Genomic DNA, 17,876 nt, shown 5'->3' on the forward strand with positions numbered 1-17,876 from the left:
GTGTGGATGGTGAGAGCCCATGCTGGGAACTTCCTGCAGTTTTCATATTTGAAGATGCAACTTAAGAACAGAGCTGTAAACCCTCATATTTTAGAAACGTCTGCTCTAAAAAGTAAGTCTAGCTTTATCATCTGGATGGACATGCATAGCATTCACTAAATTAAGTACACCTTCACTTGTTTTTCTGAAATTTGTTAAAGGTCCAAGCTAATCAGGCAGTCCAAGATATCAGGCTGATCTGTCCAAGATGTCAGGCTGACAGGACATGGACTCCAACTGGCCAGCATCGACAGAACCTTGATCCTGCCTCTCCTGGGGTCCTGGCAGTTTCTCTGGACCACACACGAAAGTCAGTTTTTGTTTTCAGTAATCTCTACAAATGGCAAAATGGGGATTCTCGAAACTTCGTTTGGCCACACGGCTTTTATTTCTCTCGAATTCTCCTCCTCCAGACTTGGGCTGGCCACTCAGGACGTGCTCAGGTGGCCGTGGCTGCTGCAGATGTCAGGGAATCTCAAGGAACTTACCAAGTAGACCTAAGTAATCTTAGGCGTTCCAGGCATTACTGACCCCAGCTCAGCTCCCCTCTGTAGGGTGCTTCTCTCTCCTGCTGAACCCAGAGGCGGTTGCAGCTGCCTGTGCCCCACCCTGGCCCCCCGGAGAAGCAAAGGCTCCACTCTCCAGAACACCTCAGCAAGCCTCTTTTTTTCTGCATCTGGAGCACTTGGTGAGGAGTTGCTCACTGTCAAGTTTGTTTTTTAATTCCCCAGTCCCAGCCAGTCAGATATTTCCTCCTTGATGCCCACTTCAACTCCTCTGTACCCAGTCAATCTGCTTTCTGAGCACACATTTCTGGAGAAGTCATTTTTATACTCTGTCCTGAGGCGTCAGCAACCAAGGTCAATAGGTCCACCTATCTGGTCCCAGTTTCTAAATGATCCATTCTTTAAGATTTTTCAAGCCCACTTACACATTTCATAGCTTTTTTTCTTTCTACAAATGTCATCATCTCTAGGAGGTTGAGGAAACCTTTCGGAAAATGTCATCATCTTCCTTTACATCTCTTTCTGTTTCTGTCCAACAGGAGTGACTGGAGAACCAACTTCCACAGTAGACACTAAGGTGTGATTCAGTCAAGATCCTATTAGCCAGGGGCTTATGCCCTGCACGCGCTGTGGGATGTCAAAGGCTTCAGGTTTAAGTGGAATCAGAACTTGAGCTTCAACAGCTGCCTTCCAATGTCATTGTTATATATAAGTTTAAACAGAAAGTGTTTTTCATATTCATAATGAATTCTGGAAAAATATAAGCCCTTAAGTGAGCCTCACCAGTATTTTCAGGATCAATAAGAAAGCACAGAGCTTTGGAACTTTCCTGGTGGTCCAGTGGTTAAGAACCCACCTTTCAACACAGGGGATGGAGGTTTGATCTCTTATCAGGGAACTAAGATCCCACGTGCTGCAGGGCAACTAAGCCTGTGTGCCACAATTACTGAAGCTGGTGTGTTGCAACCACTGAAGCCTGCACGCTCTAGAGCTCATGCTCTGCAACAAGAGAAGCCTGCACACTGCAACTAGGGAGTGGTCCCCACATGCTGCAACTAGAGAAAGCCTGCATGCTGCAATGGAGATTCCACCCCCCAATTTTTTTTTAATTTAAATAAAAAAATAAAGCAGAGAGTTTTAATGGACAAAGTAACAAAGAGTGAAAACCAAAAAGCTTAGAGGAACTTACATATAAAATCAAGATACTTCCTGCTTCATGAACTCCTTGGTGTCAACAGAGGGGAGACTGCCATGTCCTCTGCTTCAGTGACCCAACCCTGAGAATCAATAACCCTTAGAGGATGGGCTTCCGGCTCATCTAAGTGACAGATGGGCAGCGCCCGCAGCATCGGGGAGTTTGGATGTTCATTCGGACAGCAACTGCAGGCTTTCCCGACCCCTCTGCACAGAGGCAGAAAGAATCGCTGGTTGTTCACAAGACACACGGCCATCAGCCAGGTTCCCTTCCAGCAGCTTAAGAAAACGCAAACACGATCACTGAAGAGGATTATGCCATCTGTTACTTCTGAGCCTCTCACACAAACCCATAAAACACCAAGTAAACTCAAGAATCAACTAGAACAAGAGTCGCCTCCTGACTGGAAGCTTCCGGGAAAGCTCTTGTGAAAGAACGTATTATTCTTTCAAATATCCTGTCTCTTTTTGGAGGAAAATGATATTTCCCAACCCCACTGACATGAGACCAGATCATGGGACTTGTTCAGCCAGTTCAGCGTGGGTAGAAGTGACACATGCCACTTCTGGGCACAACAGCTTGGGTGGGTGGGGGGGGTACTCTGTCGTCCAGCTCGCTTTTCTCTCCCATGAAATAAAAACCCCAGATGAGACCTCTCTGACAGCCTGAGTCCATGCTGAAGCAGAGGCACAGCTGCCCCTTGACGGACAAGTGGTGTGGGTGAAAAGAACCAAACCCCTGTGGTTGCCAATGCTGAGACTTTAAGGTCACACACAACCCAACTTCCTCTGAGGGCTGAGCTCCTGGCAGAGCCATGGCTCATCCATCCTGCCTTTGGTGTCGAGATACATTCAACTCCACCATCCTCTAGGATAGACACGGCAAAGAAGTTTGCAGTTGGACAACAATAAAAGTCATCTAGCGACCCACATTGTGTGTGTTAGTCACTCAGTCGTGTCTGACTCTGCGTGCGACCCCATGGATTGTAGCCCACCAGTCCTCTGACCATGGGGATTCTCCAGGCAAGAATACTGGAGTGGGTTGCCATGCCCTCCTCCAGGGGATCCTCCTGACCCAGGGATCCAGCATGCCTCTCCTGCACTGGCAGGCAGATTCTTTACCACTGAGGCACCAGGGAAGCCCCAGTAAAGACTGGCAACTATCTCAGAAGCATTCACTGTCCAGTTCAATAAGGTAGACTGCTTCAATAAAAAGTTTACTTTCTTCATATACTGATCTTAGGGTTAATGCATGGAAGTACCAAGAAAGAAGAAAAAACCCCTACTGAGCAAATGAGGACAATGAGAAGTGACCCTGAGAGCCACAGCTGCAAGAACCACTTTCCACATCAGGCGCTTCTCCAAGCCTCTTACCAGAGAGTCCTGACTCACTCACGCTGCCTCCCTTTCCTTCTCTGCTCCTATTTCTTCCATCCTGCGGTGGCTCCAGTCACCGTGTGCAGCCGCCAGCTAGGATGGCAACTCGGAAGTGTGCTTCTAACAAGCACAAGAGAGCTCTGAGCTCTGCCTGCAGGAGGCTTGGCCAGGCCGGCAGCTCAGGAGACACCTCCAGGGCCCGCCGGTAGCAGGTGTCAGCCCAGGTCAGAGGCACGGGGCTGCTCAGGGCAGCCCAGGTCTTTCCTGGGAATGGAGTGCATGGGGCTGGAGTGAGGTATCCGTGAACTGAGGGGGCAAGAGACCATGAGGAGTGCAGTGGGGATGACAGATGCCCTGGGCCTCTGGCTGGGAACAGGAAGGAATGGTGGCCGGGAAGTCAGTGCAGAGAGAGTGAAAAGCTCAACCCACGGGGCGTGAGGCAGAAGGAGCGGCTTGCAGGCAGAGAGGTGGCCTTGACCACACTTTTAACCGGTTTCAGGCCATCTCCATCGTGAGAATCCAAATAGTCCCTCTAGGAATACAGTCACTCCAGAGATGGAGGAAAAGACCGTGGAGCATTAGGGTTAAAAAACTGGTAGCTTCTATGAGGAAGGTGAACATCAGCTAACGGTGAGGCAATAAAGGTGAACATCAGCTAACCCGTCCCTTTAAAAATACAGTTGTTTTAGGTTAGGTATCACCTCTTTTTGAACCATGTCTGTATATATAGAGATACACACATATACATATGTGGTATCATCTTACAAGCTCAAAAACTAGTAGTAGACAAAAATGTTAATCTGGAAATAGTCACAGGTGGTTAAAGAATGGCAGAAACAGTTTTCTTTCCTTGTATCTCCACTGGCCCTGAAAACCTGACCCGAGAGTGCTACTGACAGAAGCAACGGCGGTGGTTAATGTTCAAGCTGGGCCTCAGTGCCAGGGTTCCAAGCAGCCGTTAAGGAGGTGATGGGTGTGAGCACAAGTGCAGTGGAAACCTCATCCCGGCGTGGCCCAGGGGACAGGCCAGCTGCATGACTCACAGACAGGGCTGCCAGGCCAAAGCCCAACAGCCCAGGAACTTCTCAGAGGGCACAGGGCAGGAGCAGCTCACAGCGGCAGCAACCTTCACCCAGAAGCCCATCAGAACACTGCAAACCTTGCAGCTGTCATTGGGTTTATTTGCAAAGCTCTCAGCAGAATGACACATTTCTAACTACCCACTGAAGGATATTATCAGTGAACTGGGTCTAATGATGTAAAATAACCTGTATCCTTAAAAACCAAGATCTAATTTGGGATTTACCCAGGGACTAAGACAATGCTAGCCACCGCTCGCCTTAAACAGAAAATCTTTTATACTCTCACTGAGGTCACTTCTGTTTCTAACCAACGTTGTTAATGAATTTGAGAAAGTTTCTGAGTGACTTATAGTAGAGTCAAAGTCTATTGTAGGCTATGTTCATATTTCTAAGAACACCACTGAAATGTTCAAACTCACCGTTTTTATTATTTCACTCACACTGATGCTGGCTTTTCACAACCCAAGGTACAACCTGCAGCATTAAGGTCTAAACTGCCCTGTGAGTCCATAACACACCCTTCTTGAAAGACAGCAAGCTCATAGAAGGATATGGAAAAAGCCTAAGGCTTTATGTGTTGAATGCATCTGCAATAAAAAAAAAAACAAAACACACAAGTGGATATCCACAAACATGGCTCTTTACTTACGTATCAAAAATCTCCCCTCTCTAGTGCCTTACTTCTCTCAAATGTTTAAGACCCATGAAATATTGTGTGATGAGGAATGCACACATACACAGACACACTCATATAGATACACATTCACACCCATTTGTAAGGTCAGATATTTTTAACATCTAAAAAGTCAGCAAGATAGATTTGTACGTTGAATCCACACCCAGTTCATCCCACACTGTCCATCTCAGTGATTTCACAACCAGAGATCAAGCCACACAGCATTTTTCAACTTCCCCTGAGAATGTCAAGTTCAAAACTGTAGGCCAGTTTAAGCTTCCTTCATTTATTAACTAGAGGAATTCCCCAGACATTTAGGATTCAGACGGTGTTTTGGAAACAGACGAGCTTAAGTGTAGCTCCCAAAGGGATGCAACACTCTTTGAGAAAAAGCAAGTTCAACATAGAGCTGCCAGCAGCTTCAGATCCTCGTACATTCAGAACCACCCTCAAAGGCAGGCAGGACCTCGGCTGGCATAAATGAACTGGTCTGAGGACGCAGGAGTGTGCCAGGCGGGAGGCAGCGGCCCAGTGAGCTCCTCTTGCAGTGGCACAGATGAAGTCAGTGCAGATCAAAGTTCAAGCTGGTCACAGAAAACCCCGTTCTGCCAGTCTGAACCCTTGCCCTTGTTCATGAGATGCAGTACTCTTTCTGGGGACTTATTGTCACAGCTTCTAACAGCAGTGCAGCCTCATAAACAGAGATGAACTCAGAAGAAGAGAGTACAAGTCAGAGGACCAAGCCACTTCAGAACAAAAATGAAAGTGCTGGAGAGGCTGGGAACACAAAGGGCTTCAGCTTCACTTCCTGGAGACACCCCAACCCCTTGTTCCCCAGATGCTCACCTGGAAGGGCTGCTAAGTAAGTAAGGTGGGCAGAGAGGAAGCCGGTCCCGGATGATGCACGTGTCCAGTACCCTGGACTCCGGAGGCTGCCAGAGGCTCCTGCCCCAGCCTCTCTGGTGTGCCAGGCTGGAGTGGCTGCCTCCCCTTTGAGCCCATGTGGCTCAGAAACAGAAGGGTGCTTGGCAAGGGAGCTCCAGGCAATCGGAGGAGGGAAAAAAGAAGACTGTGTCTGGTTAGGTAAGAAAAAGGAGCACCTCTGGGTGCTAACACATATTTCTTGTAAGCGTTTGGAGCTAACAGGCTTCCTTACAGCAAACGTTTCCCACGGTTCTGATGACCTCTGGCCTCGTGAGAAGACACCCACACAGGGCGGAGAAAGTCCCTTTCTCCAGGTCCCATGTGCCAGGCCCGCACGAGCAGGGTGGCTGACCACTCTGGGTCCTGGCAGAAAATGTGGGCAGGACAACGTTTGGGGGGAGGTCTCTCAGGCTGATGTACAGGATGAGCGTGGACTCAACAGTCACTCTCCCAAGACTGCTACCAAACCCACTGCCACACCCTTCCAGCCAATGAGTTCATCCAGAAAGCCACCTCGGGCAGCAATTCCGTCTGGAGCCAGACTGTCTGGACTTGAATCCTGGTTCTAGCACTTGCTAAGTGGTGACCTTGGGCCCAGAGGTGGCTCTGTACCTCAGTTCCTGGGTCTGTAAACTGAGGGTACTAATAGAACCTATCACATAGGCTTGTTGTGAAGGTCAACTAAGTAAGTTATAAGCTTAAAAAGTGCTTGGCAAAAGGAAAGTACGCCAGGCAGGTGGAGTAGACTTCCCGGAGCGGGATCCAGCCTCCCTACCCCCAAACCCCACATCAACATGGCCCCTTATGAGGCCACGGAGGGCACTCCTTTCCCCATTTAGATCTTCCTTAGGGCCCACCTGACCTGGGGGTAAGCAGTTTCATCACCAAACACCAATTTTCTCTGTGTAAGAAGAGTTCTATAGCATAAAGGATACAAGTGGATATAGAAAGGATACAAAAGATCTATTTCAATACTATCACCCTGTCTGTACCTGTAGCTCTGTGTCTTTCAGCAATGAAGTGTGGGTGTTCAAAGGATCTATCTCAAAGGGTGTTATAAGGATTAAAAATACGTGCATGCAAAGCAAAGTATAATTTTAAATATTCAATAGGTGGTAGGAATTATAACTATTATCATATTTGGTCAATATTTATTTTTCTGCTCTCGGAGGGCTATCTCCACACAGCCACACAAAAAAATCACCTTTTAATATCAATGACTGTAGACTGAAACTTGTCAAATGGTAAAGTCATAGGTGGGAACAAAAACACTAGACAGGAAGCAGGGGACCACGGACTCTGGTCTAGGCTCTTGGCTAATGGTGTGTGACCACACACACCTTAGCTGCTCTAGCTTCAGAGATTCAGGTACAGGGTTGGGGAGGGGTGGTGGTGAGGATCTGTAGATGATCACTGTCACTTTCAGTTCCCAGAGTCAATCCTTTCAAGTGCATGACCACCTTTTATCACCTTCTCCCCCTGAAGCAGGTGGCTCTCCAAGTCCTACAGTTCTAGATAGATGGGAAAGGGAGATACCCTGTCGGTTATAAGAACTGCCAAGTGCAGAGGCAGAAGAGAAGATCATATCTGAGCACATTTGTCCAAGGGCCACGGTCAAAGGGCGTGGGCTCGACTGGCTCCCTCTTCTCATAACGTTATTATTTCCTCTACCCTTTCATTTCCAGGTCCAGAGTGTCTCTCATTCTTGCAAACAACAGCAGAGCAGTCTCCACTCCAGTCCTTGGGCTACCAGCTAAAACAAGGCCCTCTCTACCCTTAGCTGCAGACACAGAGCCAGCAGTTAAAGAACCTGTACTTGGTTTGGAAAAATCACAGTCATATACAGGCTCCTTCCTTTCTCAGATACTGTGGCTTCTGTTCTAGACAAGTAAGATGATTGGTTATAAAGAATTTCACAGCCATATGCCAAAGGACATGATAGAACACAAAGCTGTAGTCACTATTTCAAGTGTTTATATTTTGGCTTCTTATTTATTGCAAGAAGGGTGCCAACTGATTAACAAATGCATCTGAGAATAAGTTCCCCAGTTGGAGATGCTAACAACACGAGGGAGTCCTTTCTAAGTGCTTTGGTTTCAGGCAGGAGTCAAGTCATATCCCTTTTATTTCAAAACATAAACCGTATGAAATTGTCCAATAAAATTAATGTTTGCTGCTGTTTATTCTCTGTTCCTGGGTGAATTATTAAAGTCAAGCAGTACAATTCTCTCATCAGTTATAAATGGCCCCAGAAGCCTGATTTGCATCCATCCAGGGGCACTTACTTCTGGTAAGTATTCTTATTAATGATCTAATAAAATGTCTTGTTTTGTTATGATCAGTTGAAATGATTCAAATGATATTTAAAAATTCAGCACTCCAACCCAACAGCCTGGAGATGAAGCTGCTGAGCTGACATTAATTTAAAGTGATTTTCAATTTTACTTGGTACTGTCAATGAGATCATGAATGGATTAAATTTTCTTTTTTAAATTTTGGTCTCAGTGCTGTCAAAGGCAATATTTTACCAAGATTTGGTAAAACTGGTCTGATTACAATGATAACTGCAGATAGTAAAGGCTGGGGTGGGAGGTTCTGGTAAGAAATTATTTGGCGGTCAACCACACACATCCTAAATTGCAGAGGTAGACTGTGAGAAGAAAGCTATGTCAACAAGAATAACACTCATAAACACGTCCAGTTTCACTCCTCCTAGCTTCCTGACCTTTATTCCAAACTGCCCTTTAGCGGAGGTGGCCATTCCCAAAAGCGAGGGCTGAGCTCCATGGATTCGGCCTCTGTGATAAGAGCAGGAAGCAAAGTGCAGCCCTTCTAAGGCCACTCTGCGTAGGTGGCTGATGAGCTGCTGACTGAGGTGTATGTGCTCAGACACATCACCCACCCCATCACCCTAACCCACCTGCCAAGAAGCCAAAGGCCCAGAGGCTTCAAAGAACAGAAGCAATGGATGGCTGAGGTACTCGGTGAAACTGCACCCAGTACTGCAAAAATAGCTCTTATTTTTCCCAGGACCCAGAATATTTGATTTCTGGATTTTTCCTCTGTTCTTATCTCATTACACCCCACCCTTTTTTGAAAATAATGCTCATTAAACACCTGCTGAAATGAAAGCACTTAAAAAGGAGTCGCATATCGTAGGCTTCCCAAACTGGAGAAATCCTGTTACTGTACATTGTCGCATTTGTTTATCATGGTGATTAGCAACTGCTAACTTTTACTGAACTAAGCACTGAAGCTCTAAAGAGGTAAGACCAGGCAGGTGCCATTGTCCAAGATCTGACAGTCCAAGGTGTGCAGGGAACACGCAGGGAAAGGAGGGTGGCAGGGTGGGCTGGGAGGAGACACAAAGATACTGGCCTCATGGAAATGTCATTAAAGTTGGAATCAGGAAACACAGAGACGTTAAGAAAGACCAAGGCCAAGAGAAATGGGACTCGCCACTGAGAAGAGTGCTCCGGTGGGTGGGACAGCACTAGGTCAGGGAGAACCCTGAGGAAACCATAACGTTTTTATCAGGACTGTAATAACTGGGAAGTAAATCTATCAGTAGTTCAAAAGGGAGGGTCACAGTTGGGGTGGAGAAAGGCTAGAATTTTTCTGCTTCTGTTGGATAACCCTGGATGCTGGCATTAATGACACTTCTTAAAAGAAAACTAAAGGGCTAGATCATGATGACACTGCTTATGTCCTGAGCGAAACAGAAGTGGCTGATGATCCTCTTTTTATTTTTTATTTTTGTATATTTAAATATAAATGATGGCTGAAAGGGTGAATGCTTGTTAATCCAGGCATATCTGCTAGCTATTTAGTATGATGAATTTTAAACAGAAGAATGAAAATTAACTTATGCTCTAACAGCCCCCTTATCCAGTCAAATTCACTTTTTAACTTACAGGGTTATTTGTGAACTTTTATAATGATTTCAAGGAACTAGGATGACTGTTAAGTGAGTGTGGCTTTCTGATCCAAATTCGATCAAGAAAGAAACCCTTAGGACACATGGAGTTTTGGCAGTTTTAAGAGATAAACATGTCAGAGATAAACACTGACATCAAGCCAGGACGGTTTTAGGAGGCTAGTGGGGTGATACTGGCGGGTCTGCTTTGCCCTTTGCTGCTTCCAGAGCACGATATTCTCTGATCCATAAAAAAAGAAATAAGAGAAAAACCACTGTTGATGGAAGTCTTTATCACTCAAAGAAATAGTCTGTACTGGATAGAGTAAATAGATATTAATTTGGCTCAGGAAAAAATTAAATGACCACACCAGGGGAAGAGTCTGCGGGTACAAAGTGTGGTCCCAAAAGGAATTTGCAACCTTTTTTTTTCAAGCTGTCCCCTCCCACTAAATTCTCTCTCCACTCCTGACCACGTGGGACCTTTTCAGGAGAGGAAGAAAGGGGCTCCAACGGATGCGGTTAATAAGTGTGACTGGTCCGCGTTGATGTGAGGCAGAGACCACAACATTGCCAAGCAACTATCCTCCAGTTAAAACAAAAGACAAGTTTTTCATCTTAGGTAAGACATTCAGTGTCTATGGGTACCCTAACTGCCTCATCAGAAAGAAGGCAAAGTTGAAGTAGCCTGGCTGGTAGTGTTCATCTCTCAGAAACCGCATGCTCTCATGTCTGAAAGACAAATCCCATTCACATACCAACGACAGTGGCTTCTGAAGTATGTCCACGTGCCTGGTTTGGGACCAGTGCTTGGACACCAAAATGATGGCTCTCCATCCTCAGAGGGGTCCTAGGCCAGTAGGGCAACAGGGACGTCGGCAGGTGGGCCCAGCACAGAGCACTCGGTGCCACTGAAGCAGCAAAGAGGGACACCCTGTTCTGGCTGGAGGAGAGGAGGCCGCTGGGGACAAGCACAGGCCTGCCAGGATCAAGGTCGTCCCTCGAAGCCGAAGCCTGGGGTGGGGGTGGGGAGGACGGGCAGGAGTGAGCATCCCGGGCGGGACTGGATGAGTCACGGTTGGGATTCTGAACTCTGTGTTGTCCGCTACAATGAGAGGCCCCTACAGTGTTTTCAGCCAAAAAAAGTAACAAAATCCGGCTTGTAATTTAGAGAACTCATCTCTAGGACCCCTGTGAGGAAGAAATGTTCCCATACTGGGTATGAGGAAGTCATTCTGGCTTATACATGATTTCACTCAAATTCTAAGCTAACTAAAACAGCCTGCTGGTGGCCTGTCAAACACACATCGGACATTTGCTTTAATTGTTAAAGAAAAGGATCCCATGACCAAAAGAAAAGCATGTCCCTGTTAAGAATAAAGATGAAATGCCTCTCTTCCTAGGACGCCAGTGCTGGTTCCCCTTCAATGATAAGACTCCCTTTCTAGGTGCCAAGGCCATACTGACTTGCTGTGTGCACGCTGACCTGTTCTTTTTTTTTTTTTTTTAAACCTTGAAGGATTGCATCTCTGAGTTGTTTGATGTTCTTTGCTATGACAAGTTATGACCCTGTGCTGAAAACCATGCTTCTCTGGGGCAGCTCCTTGGTTACCTGAGCAACTGCGGGGCTGTCATCTTCAGTATGGCTCAAGTAAAACTCCTCCCCATTTCTATTATAGACTACTTATTGATGATTTCCGTGGACATCTGTGAGGGGCAGGCGAGTAAAGGCAGGGATAAGGCTGCTCCAAGTGTGTGCACGTGCCCCTTGCACAAGTGCACACAGAGCTGCACACAGGCTCAGCGGGAGCCATGGATCAACAGGTCTGTGCGATGGGGCCGCTGTCCTCTCCACCCCATCCAGAGGATTGCTGCCAGTGATGTGGAAGGGGCACACCTGCAGAGCCAGGATGGCCAGTGGGAAGCCCTGGCAGGGATCCAAGCAAGAAGGGAAAGGCCAGAACTACTGCAGTGGAGGGGGTGGTTTTGAGAAACGTTTAGGAAAAACAGTAAGACTCAAGAGACTGACTGGCCCTGGATGTTGTTGGGAAGAGGAGTCAAGGAGCACTCCGAGCTTTCTGTACAGCTACTCGAACGTTTCCGTTCCCTGGAGCCAGAATATGGGAGGAGGGACAAGCAGGGCGAGATCACAAGTCTAGTCTGGGTGGAGGAGGACTAGTGGTCTCTGTGGACCTCATCAGGACATGCACCAGGCACTGGGCCACCTGGGGTGCCAGGGGTGTCAGGGGTCTGGATGAGACCTGCTGAGTGACGGTGTGGAGGGAGAAGACAGGAAGGCCAGGGTGTGCCCTGGGGACACGAGAAAACTGCCAAAGCGATGGAGGGCCAGGCCAAGGGGGAAGAATGAGGTGACCATGCATCCCGGAGGGCAAGCTGGAGGGAGCTGGTCACGAGTGGCCGTCATCTGCAGAGATCAAAGCCCAAAGGGGTGGGTGTTCATGGCCCAGGAAACAAACACACAAACCTAGAAAAGAGGTAAAGGGACAGCTGAGCGGGCTCTGGTCCGTTTCACTCTGGTCTGAGATACACTTCAAAATGCCGTGCACTGCATTTTAGCTAGATCCTCAATTTCCTGGCCCTAAGCATTTACTAAAAAAAAAGTCCCAAGGAGTACCTTATCTGAGGAGTCATTACAATAAATAGGCAGTTAGCACAAGGTCAAGATGAGGAAGAATGGGAACAATACAGCGCTTCGAGGCTGCTGGGGGCGTGTGGAGGGGGCTGGGGGAAGGAAAAGGGCGGACAGTGCACAGATGGGGACATTTTCTCTGCCAGGAGTATCAGACAGGAAGACCTTAAACTTCTCCAACTGGGAACTCGCGGTTTTGCCTGCTGAGCAGAAGGGCCAAGCACATGACTGGGACACAGAAGCAGGAGGCTGTGATTGAGGCTAGGAGGACCGCTCCATACGAAACGTGCAGGCAGCCACGGACAGCCGGCGCCCTCCCCACCTGCCCTGTGGGGCTCTGTGCACGTGGCCTGTGGGACCACAGGAGCCTCACCCACTCCTGAGACCCAGACGAGGCCAGGATACCACATTTCACAATTTTCAAACTTCCTGCTGACATCTAGCAGAGAATTTTGTGTATAACACCTCTAAGTGGGTACCAAAGTCAAACTGTCTGATGTAATTACCAAATGGCATGCTCGGTTCCAATAACCAAATCATAGCGGAGAGAAAGAAATTCTTAGACCTCCTCTGCATTTCAAAAGTTGGGAATTTCATGAAATCTTTTCTCCCTGTAAACAGTTACATGTATTTTCTACCCATGGAGCAATTTAAAAATTGTTCTTAAAACTATGCTGCTGCTGCTGCTACTAAGTCGCTTCAGTCGTGTCCAACTCTGTGCGACCCCATAGACGGCAGCCCACTAGGCTCCCCCGTCCCTGGGATTCTCCAGGCAAGAATACTGGAGTGGGTTGCCATTTCCTTCTCCAATGCATGAAAGTGAAAAGTGAAAGTGAAGACTCTCAGTCGTGTCTGACTCTTAGCGACCCCATGGTCTGCAGCCTACCAGGCTCCTCCATCCATGGGATTGTCCAAGCAAGAGTACTGGAGTGGGTTGCCAGTGCCTCTCCATAAAACTATACAAACAAGTAATATTTCCTGAAATAACTGAAGTTTCAGAATATCACCTGGATGTTTCCCCTTAACTGTTAAACACAAATGGTCTGCTCTATCTATAACAGGGTTTCTCAACCTTGGCACTTCTGACATTTGGTGCTAGAGAATTCTTTGTCTTATAAGCTGGAGGATGTTAAGCTGCATCCCTAGCCTCAGTGGTAAAGAACCCGCCTGCCTGCCAATGCAGGAGACACAGGAGACACGGGTTCAATCCCTGGGTTGGAAAGATGCCCTGGAGGAGGAAATGGCAACCCACTCCAGTATTCTTCTCTGGAGAATCCCATGGACAGAGGAGCCTGGAGGACTACAGTCCATGGGGTTGCAAAGGGTTGGACAGGACTGAGTGACTGAGCACCCACGTGTTAACCTCTTTCCGCTATATGCCAGTAGCATCCTCCTGGGTGGGACAATATCAACTGTCTTTAGATACTGACATATGCCCTGGAAGATAATTCGGCCCTGGAAGGTGGTTAAGGCACAGGATCTAGACTGAGATGAGATTCAAGTCTTGGCAAATGGCACATATTAGCAGAATGATGCTGGGCAAGTAACCAACTTTCCTGTGTCTCAATTTCTCCAGCTGCAAAATGCAGACAATACTATTGTCAACTACAAATTGGCACTTGCCTTGGGCACTTGCTTGCCATCTACCTCTATAAGGATTAAATCACGGGCTGCTGCAGCAGCTGACCTCAACACTCCCTGAAGGAGTTCAGGGTGGAGAGCAGAAGTGAGGCATCTTTGAGCCAGGAAAACTGGCAGGGCAGGTCTTCAGAGAGTTGCATATTCTCAGGAGCTGATTTTATGATCCCAATTCTCCTCATATCTAGAGAAGCACTAAAATCCTTCATGGTGACGACTGTTCCTTGTGACTAGCAGAAGCTTCACAAGACTAGTAGAAATCTCCTAAAAATAAATGTACTTGATTGTATGTACTCCCTGCTTTACCAAAATCATGTATACACTGACCTTTCCCTCTGGCTCTTTGGAGCAGTCTCTCAGCTATCTGAGGTGCTGTCTCCAGGCTGCAGTCCTCATTTTGCCCCAAATAAAATTCAACTTGAAACTCTCACATTGTGCATTTTTTAAATCTATCTACTTCATAAGATTCATATGAAGATTAAATGGGAAAATAAATGTTAAATACTTGGCACAGAGCCTGACACACAGTAAGCTTTTAAGAAATGGCAGCAATGATATTGTTAAAAATGAGAGTTGTACTCCCATGACCTTGGAAGACAAAATTGAGCGGGTCATGTGACAATCGGGTAAGAACAAACTGCCCACATGGCTCACATCTAAACAGTCTTTACAAGGGCACTTAGGGCTAGAACGTTAGGAACACAACCACCATGATACTAACCTTGATGGAAATCCAGTTGCTTTAATCCCTGTGGGGACGAAAGGGGGATAGGTATCAAGGGAAAAGAAAAGACATGAAAAAATAGCTACAGACCAAAGGGAAACATCCTGACACAAAGAGGGAAAGGTAAAAATTTACACCTTTAAAAACCAACTTAGGCTATAAACAATGCTGAATCTGGGGGTGGGGGGTGGGGGTCCCATGGTAAGAGCTGGTGAGCACTTAGATAGTGACAGCTGGTCCCTGGGAGGGGAGAGACAGTCTTAAGTTGAAGCAGCAAGGAAAAGTAACAGGAGCAGATGCTGAAGAAGTGGGGAGAGGTGACCACTGGAGCTTTGCTCTCTGACAGAAGCTGTCGTCCAGTTCATCCTGGCAACACAGCCGAGCCTGCTGAGAAAGGTGGCAGCACCCCCAGGGCTGCCCTGAGGCCCCTGCCTTTGAGAGGGGGATTAGGAGCTTCAGACCAGAAAGTCTCCCACCAACTGTGCCCTGGCCCCCTTGGTGGGACAGGCAGACCTCACACTGCTGGGTGAGAACAGCGCCACTGGGACAGCAGCCCCGCCCTGCTCAGCCCCAGCCCCGGGCTGCCTCCCCTCCGCAGCCAGGAACAGACCTTCGCGTCTTGAACTCAGCCCTTGTCAGCGGTGCTTCCCACGCGGCCTGGGTTTGATGGAACAGTCGGAACACAAACACTGTGACTCAATCAGCATCCAAACCATCTTGGATTTGGAAATAGTCAGTGACTGTATCCAGTAGCTGTAGTCTGAAATAAGCTGTTTCCAACGGTCATCTGACTCACAGAGAAGGCAGCACCAAATTGGATCTATCTCCTAATTAGCCACCCCAAAATACCACCAAGTCTTTGTGAGACAAAGCCTGGAAATATTTAGTGAAACACCCTCTTCACTGTCTTTTTCTGACCATGATTTACTTATAACTCAAGAACATGCAGTTGTCTATTATTATGTCATTCACGTGTACCATATTTTTCTTTTCTCATTAAAGTAAAATAAATAACCCAGAATAGTAGTAGGCTTGTGCCCAGCGTTGAAGGCTACACACATTAACATGAGACCATGCGCCCACACATCTATAATCTTCTGATCCCAAGTCTTGTCCACCCAAAAACCCCATGGAGGCAAGTGGTTTTTACCCCTATACACTATCGTGTTGTTGCTGGTTGAATGCACTCTGAGAACCAAATGAGCAATGCAAAACAAGCCTCCATTCTTTCCTGAAGGAAGGTCACACAGTGGCCTGCATTTGACCCCAACATCAAACCAAAGACATCATAGGGCATTTACATTCCAGGGAAATTTTTACTTGATAAAAACTCCCACAGCATAGCTTAGAAAGTAAAGTATTTGACATACATGGAGCCCCCCACAGGTAGTAGGGGTTAGACACTGGAAAAAGAGCCAATGAAGAGTTGACTTAAAATACCCTAAATCATTTTGAGAAACTCCAGAAAGTTGACTCTAAACTCACTTTGTCAGAATTAATTTGGGAAACATTTAGTCCTGCTTGAGGGAGAACTGGGCTTCCCCAGCCAACACTCGGTCACGCTTCCAGAGCGCGTTCCTATCAGTGAGTAACTAAGTGTTCCTCTCCTGCTTGGGCTGGGAGGACGAACGTGGGGCCAAACACCTTGGAGACAGGAAAACTAACGGAGCCCGTTACTGTGTTTTTAACTCAGTTCTGTCTGGAAATCAGGATCCAAGATGCTCAAGATCCAGCTTCAGGAAAGCTCTTAATGCTGAGATTTTTCAAAAGTTCTAATGAGAAGTCTAGGAGAGCTCAGCCATGAGGAAGGCTGATAAACGGCAAGCTGACTTTCTGACTGCCTTCCAGGAGGTATAGTCCACTCCCGGTGCTGAGGACACTTTTTAACTCAAAAAGTATCAAAATTTGGATCAGCTTCCCATCACATGATTTTTACCTGACCCTTTTTGTGTTCCCAAATTTGATACAAAAAGTCCTCTGCCTAAAAATCAGTAAAGATGGCCAGCCTCACTGTACTGCTGGTAGAGCCAAAGGAATGAAGGATTTTAGATTTTACTTTAGCCACACAGAAAGGAAAGAAAAAAGGTGGTAAAATTTTTGAATTTCATTATTGCAACAGTTTTCAGTCTCATCAAAAGAGAAATTGACCAATGTCATTCAACTGGAAAAATCATCTATACCCCCCCCACCTACCCCCCACCCCCAGTTTTATTTATTCAGATCCATGATGTTGGTTGAACTGTGTGGAAGAGAATGTGAAGTGTCACCAACATTTCCCGTCCCAAGTCCTGAAGACAGGAAGCACAGATAGGAACTGCAACACCCAATATCATCAATCTCTGCTTTCCATTTCTCTCGTTTTTCAGTTCTGATAACCCTCTTTCTTTATTTTTTGAACCTGACAGCTGCCAGGACCTTTTACGATTACAACTGATCCCTGAAACACCACCATCTGTCTACAGTTGGGTGGCTCTTTAGTGTAACTGTGCTCCCAGAAACAGAAAATCCTGACATGTTTAACCCCACACATTTTTTCACGCAGGCATTCAGCCTCAGAACTGTATCTGGTGTGGCTGTCTGAGTACAAAGTAGATACAATGGTACTAACTCAACCCTGTTTGCATGTTCCCTACTTTATGCTCTCACTGTCCTTTACCACATTCTTTGCAACTCACTGCCAAGTTTGTGTATTGGCAGCAGTAACTCAAAATCATGGTGCCATTCATGGGTTTTATAAAGCAGCAGCTGCTGGGCTAATCAAGGACCATGCATGCACTGCAGCTCAACTTCCTCCCTCACAGCTTTTAGGTGAGCGCTAGGTTCCTGCTTCATGGAAGGGGAAACTGAGGCATGGGCGATTTAATCGAATCAATAAATACAGAGCATCCCCTCCAAGATTCAAGACACAGTGTCCACATTCAAAAGAGCTAATAAATACTGACAACCAAGATACTTCTAAATTAACCAGTCTAATGCTAACAAAATTTGAAAAATTGTGTTTTAGAAATTCATTCTTCAACTGGACATAGACAACCAAATGTTAATTGGAAGAGTCCTGTCAAAGACAACCCCTTCATACCTTAAAATTAACAGTTTGCCTTTGCCAACACTTGTAATCCTATAACAGGTGTCTCCTTAAGAATTGAAAAG

At 46.7% G+C, this 17,876-nt stretch overlaps 1 protein-coding gene and 1 long non-coding RNA gene across 5 annotated transcripts in view; one reads left to right on the forward strand and one right to left on the reverse strand.

Moving 5' to 3' along the window:
* Positions 1–17,876, reverse strand: part of LHFPL2 (LHFPL tetraspan subfamily member 2) — a 279,198-nt gene that overhangs the window by 29,175 nt on the left and 232,147 nt on the right. The window lies entirely within an intron of this gene.
* On the forward strand, positions 64–2,669 carry LOC145512325 (uncharacterized). The gene is made up of 2 exons (XR_014058472.1): positions 64–349; positions 1,085–2,669. It is a non-coding gene; the product is annotated as an uncharacterized LOC145512325 (long non-coding RNA).

Source organism: Giraffa tippelskirchi, chromosome 7 (genome assembly GCF_054371585.1).
Source record: "Giraffa tippelskirchi isolate mGirTip1 chromosome 7, T2T-mGirTip1v1.2.pri, whole genome shotgun sequence".
Lineage (NCBI taxonomy): Eukaryota > Metazoa > Chordata > Mammalia > Artiodactyla > Giraffidae > Giraffa > Giraffa tippelskirchi.